Source organism: Tyto alba, unplaced genomic scaffold, assembly GCF_018691265.1.
Source record: "Tyto alba isolate M040663 unplaced genomic scaffold, T.alba_DEE_v4.0 Super-Scaffold_18, whole genome shotgun sequence".
NCBI lineage: Eukaryota > Metazoa > Chordata > Aves > Strigiformes > Tytonidae > Tyto > Tyto alba.
This window is the reverse complement of record NW_024881280.1, coordinates 19,116,406-19,122,975: the sequence shown is the minus strand read 5'-3', so window position 1 is coordinate 19,122,975 and position 6,570 is coordinate 19,116,406. Positions and strand designations below refer to the sequence as shown.

The 6,570-nt window shown below is 35.8% G+C and overlaps 1 protein-coding gene across 5 annotated transcripts in view; it reads left to right on the top strand.

The window, feature by feature from the left end:
* STRN3 (striatin 3) overlaps nt 1–6,570 on the top strand; it is a 68,177-nt gene that overhangs the window by 1,805 nt on the left and 59,802 nt on the right. The gene's annotated exons all lie outside the window — the stretch shown is intronic.

Genomic DNA, 6,570 nt, shown 5'->3' with positions numbered 1-6,570 from the left:
GTATTTCCTTCACTTAGTGTCTGTCCTAGCCATTCCACAAGGCTTAAAATGGTGTTTTTAAAACCAGTTTGGTGAGCATTTTTAGCAGAGAGCAATTGACTGTTTCTCTTGTTTTCTCAAGTGTCTTAGTAATACATTTGTAAAGAAGTTGCTTAGTGCCATTCATTAGCAAACAAAACCATCTTGAAATATTTGTTTTATGTACAGTCTTGTTACTTTACAACTGACATACTGTAAAGCTCAGTTTGGAGACTTTGAAAGCTCTATCTGGTTGAAGAAGTGCTGCTGTGAACTCATGTGGCCTCTAGACTCTGTGATGTGTTCTTGCCAAGTCTGTTGCTTTAGTCTGTAATTGCTGTTTGTCATCCATGGCCATACTGTTTCAGTTGCTTATTTCTGAAGGTACCGTAGTAGTTCCGACCCTGGCGATATATGTGTTGATTCACTCTACCTCATGTGTGCCATCAGGTCATGGGACAGAGACAGCATAGTCACTGCACAGTGCATATGCATGAGGGTGGGGTTTTTTATAACTTTAGAAGCTCAGCATAGAAGGGGAGGGCGGTGTTACCTTTGGGTTTTAAATGTCAACCAGTACAGTGCAGAGGACTGATACAGGAATGCGCTGAGAATATTTCTGAAGAGGTGTGCTTACCAGGCCCGTGCTTTTTGTTGTTCTATAACTTAAATTGTAAAGTTCCAGTATATGTTGTGACTAATAAAGCCTTAATAGCTTGGACCCCAAACAGCAGTTCTGTCCATTGGAACTGTTGAGAGTGTTATTTATCAGTGTGATACTAGGTATAAGTGTGAGTTTTTTGATGATTGAGGACTCATGGGTTGAAAAGGGGGGGGGGGGGGAAATCCATAGCATGACAATAGGTAATTCATATGGAAGTATGAGAGTTGGATGGTTTAGATGCAACTCTGCTAATGCAGGTAATTTATTCCTTCTTTCAACACGGCAGTAAACGCTCTAAACATTGTTTCTCAGTACTGGCAATTACAAGTTCTTTCTAAGTTGACTAGGTAACTTTGCACGTGACGCTTTATAAAAAGTCTGTGGAAAAGCAAATGACTTAGCAATATGGGTGGTTTTATTTACTTGTTCTGAGTTTATGACTTTTATTCTTCCAAATATATAATTCCTTTCTGCGGTATGAAATTAATGGGACTCCTGAGTGATTTCCCCACGCCCCCCTTTTTCTTCCCGTATAGTTCAAGTGACTGGAAGAATTACCCACCCCTAATAGGAGTGCTCTTGGCGTGCGGAGGTGATGGTGCAGGGAGACTTGATCTCCAGTAACAGTTTATTCTTCCTTGGATCTTGGAATGAACTTCTGGTTCTATTGTTCTACATGTCTATGGGACACATTTTTATAATTTAAAGTATATGTTACTTCATCATCTTGGGGTTTATGCCATAGCCATAATGACTGACAAAGGATCTCGAGCCTTTGGATCGGAAGAAGTCCTGTACTGGTAGACTTAAGTCTACATTCACATCAGACTTTGAATCTTCAGTCTTAATCATTTTATACTATCTTTTCCAACTATTCGGGTTGATGGCTCATCTGTATGTGTGCAGAAGTGAAGCAGCGTAATTATCTGCCAAATCTGTTTGTTCAAATTATTACGAAGTACGGAAATGTCAAATATCAGGAGTGCAGTACTTGAACCATGGTATGCTTTTTTCCTTTCACTTGTAATATTGTCTGCCACAGTAACTTTTTTAACCTTTACACGCTGCTGTGTTGAAAGGAAATAGTTTGGCCTTGCATAGTGTGTTGATCACTTGAAGTAACAGGCTGGATCTGTTCTCTATTCTGTGAACTGAAAGGATGATTTTTACTGTAACAATGTTGTGTAATTGTAAGTTTGATCTGTCAATGTAATGACCTTGATGTCAGTAGCTGTTACACTGAGATAAATTCAGTCGGTGTTTTCCAAGACATTCACGCACTTTAGAGGAGTTATAGCAAGCCCATATTGTTGGATCTTATGTATTTGTTATAAATAATTGTTTCCTATAAGAGGTAAGTGGCTTCATAGTCTCATAAAAGAAAAAGAAATGTGAATGGGGAAAACACTTTGGAGATGTAGTACAGAAACTCTCAGAGAAGGAGGATGTCAAAAACAAGTATCAGGAAAACTTGCAACTTTTGGGGCGAAAAGCAGTAAAGTTCCACTTTGTTTTGGGGCTTACAGGCTGATAATACTTGGTTGGAATAAAGGCCTCAATTGTGCAGTTCCATCACGTTTTGTGAGCTAGGTAAAAATGAGATTGAGTACTCTGATACCAAATCACACAAGAATATCTTGAGAGAGAATTAACAGTAGATAATGCTTCTGAATGTTTTAATGAATAGGAAGAATAATTAAGAAAGAAAGAATATAGTATATACAATTTCAGTCTAAAATGAGAACCTTAGTGACATACAACTGAAGTTCCTAGTTTAACTAATTTTACAAATGCTCTTTTTCCAAACTATTCAGTGACATTATGGGAGCATTTTGTTATCTAACATTTTATGTTCTTTACATAAGTTTTTTTTTTTAAAAAAACCCAAAACAAACAACCAAACAAAAACAAAGCCAACAACCCACAGTTTTCAGATTTTACATGCTTCTCTTCCCCCCCCCCCCCTTCTTCTTTCTCCTGGGGGCTGGAGAACAGCTTATTAAAGGAATTTTATGAACTTTCAGAATCTCATAAGTGTTGCAGAATTACATCTCAATAGGACGTTCTTTAAAAAAAAAAAAAAAAAAAAACAAAAAACCAAAAAACCAACAAACAAAAAACAATCAAAACCCAAACAAACAAACAAAACAAAAAAAGTGTCTTCCTGGGAATATTTCAGATTTGAGGTGATTATCTAAATTAGGTATTTTACATGTAATTGTAAATATGTAAACATATGAGAATGCGTTAATATCATGAACTAGATGAGACCACATTCAAAGTGTAGATACACTTCTGTAGCGTTTCAGCATTTTTCAACACTTCAGAGTTTACAAAGTGTAGCAAAAATCAGCTGATGAAATATTTAGCTATATGTAGCTTGGTTTACTTTATTGCAGGCGTGAAGAGGGTATAATGTTGGGAATGTTTCTTAAAGTTTGAGGAACAATTAATTCTTCTGATAGCATACTTTACCTTGTTTATGGCAAGCAAATAATTAGTTTTCATCATAGACTGGAAGTGCAAGCGGTTATGAGGGTTGTGGAATGATCATTAGTTTGTTAGGGAAAGAATGAGTGTGTTTCAGTCGGCAGCTAGGAGGCATGAAGTAAAAATTTTTCAAAAGAACTCTGGCTTTTTAGGAATTAGTGGAATTTTATGCGGGGGGGCTCTTGTAGATGCTAAAATATTCAGGGATCAAAAAGTGTTTGGATGAGTTCATGCAAGAGAAGTCCCTGGGGATGTGTCAGTTCAAAGATGCTACCTCTGGCTCAGGATACCTTTGATTTACAAGGTTTTGGAGATTTTGAGTGTTTTCTGAGGTTTATTCTTCTGTTATGCCATTCCCATGGAGCTGCCTGTTTGCCTGTGGTTGGAAGTGGCATACTGAGGCTGGTGGTATGTTGATCTGATGAGATACAGCAATTCTTACATTCTCATGACCAGTGATGTAGCTTTGAAATTGTTTGGTTTGATTGTTTGAAAATGCACCTACCACTGTTTTGATACTGTTTTGCTTAAATAACAAACCCTGATTGATATCAGGGGTATTAATTGTGATAGAATATACAAAGGTTCCAGGCAGGAAATGCAGGTGCTGCAGTTGTGAAATGCACAGTGTATTTTAACCACATGCATTATCGACTGCTTTATAGATGGTTGAAGTTGGAAAATATGTGTAAATTATAAACTGCTATTTCATTTGGTCTTACAGGTGTATCTCAGTATTTATTATGCAATTAAGCTTAACTGGCTACTAAAGCAGTCCTTAAAAAAATCCCAAAGGCTACTTAATTAACATTGACCGAAAATAAAATTAAGGAGGTTGTAAAAAGTTGATCAAAATTCATAGTTGTGATACTTGTAAATGCCATGGGGTGTATGGGTAATATAAGCATCTGAAATGGCTAACTTCTGTTCGTACAAGCTGTTAAGGTGCTTGCTGTAGCAAGGATGCAGAAGTACCTCTTTGTACAAATAAATACGTCAATAAACATTAATAAAGTATTTGAGTATTTAATACCTTTGGTTTATAATTAAACTTTTTTCATTATAAAATAGCATACATATAGAAGTTAAAAAACAGAAACTTCTGTTCATAATTTTTCTAAGCTAATGTTGAAAACAGCTATATATTTTGTTAAGTCCCTTTTTCAATTTAAAGCACTGAATTGAGAGTTCTTTGTGTTTTGGGTAGCGGGCAATTAGACATAATCAAGGGTTTCCCTACTGTGGCTTTCCATAACCTGTTTAGTCAACTGCATTAGAGGCAGATTAGCCTCTGGTAGAATTTAGGTGGATGTTTACTGAAGGTTGAAAGTCTGTTCATCTCGGTGTGTATGGGTATATCCTGCCTTCCTCATAGGCTTCTTGGCAAGACTTCCAAAATGAAAATGTGCAGAGCTGCTTCCTTTTTGTGGAAGAATAACCTATACAGAGAAGACCTGATTGTAAATTAAAAGGTGGCTGCTATATATCAAGAGCTTACCCTAAAAGTCACATGCACAAATTTGAAATAAGGAGGTTTGTTGACATAGTTCAAGGTAAATAGGAATGAGATTTTCTCTTGTGAAAATGAGGTAGGTATATAGTTACTATTTCATTTCATTCACTATAACATTGAGATAGTGTTTGTGGTTATAAAGAATTAGTGTTCATCATTAAAAAGCCCAGTGTTTTCACTTTTCTGCCTGTGCCCCGTTCTTCCAATTTTATTTTTTAAACTGTTTATTTAGATCTTTAATATTTCTTTATAATATTCTTGCAGTATTCACCTCATAGAGCCAAAACACAAAAAAATGGAGGACGTTGAGTTACATTAAGATCCGTGTAGAAATTGAACAGGAAATAGCTGGATAGCTGAGGTTCATGCTGATCAATATAGTAGTTGTGTAATTTTTTTCTGGAATATTATTCCTAAATAACTCCCTTCTATCAACACTCAGGATAAAAGTATTTTTACTATGTGATAATTGCTCTTTCATAAACAATTATTTGGAATAAAGTCAGCCTTACTTAGAAGCAGTGTACAGAACTGTTATAACAGTTACTCTGGTGAGATTTTCTTTTAGGTGCAGCCTAAAAGTATGTGACAGATAAGTCTTATAATACTTCTTGGTAAAGAAATTTTTTTTTTTTTAGCTCTGGACATGTATTTTTATGTCTTAGTTTAATTGCCGTCATGCCTATGCATATTTAATGGTTCTTTGAGAAATCTCAGGTTGGGAAATTTTGAGGGTGGGGTGGTGTGAAGTATCTGATGGTATAATAATTTCTTTCACACCTAAAGTAGGTTTTGAGATAGTGGTGGGTGTTCTTCATCCTTTTGTCATTTAAGAAATTGGGAGAAAGTGATAATGATCTATTTTTCCTAACTGATAAAGAGAGTGGCTAGGGCAGTTGGATCTTCCACTGATTTAACACATCTTCAGGACAAATGTATGACCTGCAAGAGCTTTGTTTGCATGTGTATTTTTTGTTGTTGTTGTTGTCACTTGGACTGGTCTTGAATTATCCTAAGCAATGGCTCAGCAAGATAGAGAGTTTAATGATATCTTCTGCCTTCATCTGTGCAACTCCAACAGGTATTAAGAGCTAATTATGAAGTTGACTGTTTTTCAGTACCAGTCCTGAACCTATACTGTGAATTCAAGCTGTTTGTAGTATTTTCTGCTGCTATTGGAATTTTATAAAAATGACTGTTTAGAGGTAACCGGCTGTTAGCAGGTAAGGGTAAAATTAGATCTTTCTGGGTTCAGAATAAATTCCACTTAAAGTTACTGGGAGATGGAGTGCATTCTTAGTCTTTTTGAAGGTATTGCACGTGTTCATGTATATATGTGTTGAAAATTCCTGTGTATGTTGGCTGTAACATTCTGAAAAATGGCGCTTCTCTGCTGGTTGAAATGATCCTGAAATAGGCAGTGAACTTCAGAAAGTCCAGATGCCTGAAGTTCTTTCTTGCTTTAAAATTTGTTCCATTTGCTCACCTTTATTTCTCTTTACCCAAAATACTGTCATTCCTTAACTGTTACCAAGTTTGAGATTGATGAACCTATAATGCTTCTAGGGGAAAAAAAACAAAACAAAACAAAAAACAACAACAAACAAACAAATAAAAAAAGCCCTTTAGCTTTATACCAGTGACCACAATAAGAAGCTGGAGAATGTTTGATTCTCATATTTAGCGCAAAACTGTCATTTATTTCTATGTAAAATACTGATCTCAAAATACAGTTTTCCAGGTAAATGCTATGTTCTTTTACTTGATACTAAGTTTACCAGTAGACAGCTTCAGTACCTTTCCTTGTATTTCAGATATCACAGTATATCAAAGTAGAGAATAAGTAGTAGTAACAAGTCAAATGAGTTTAACTCTTTAAAACACT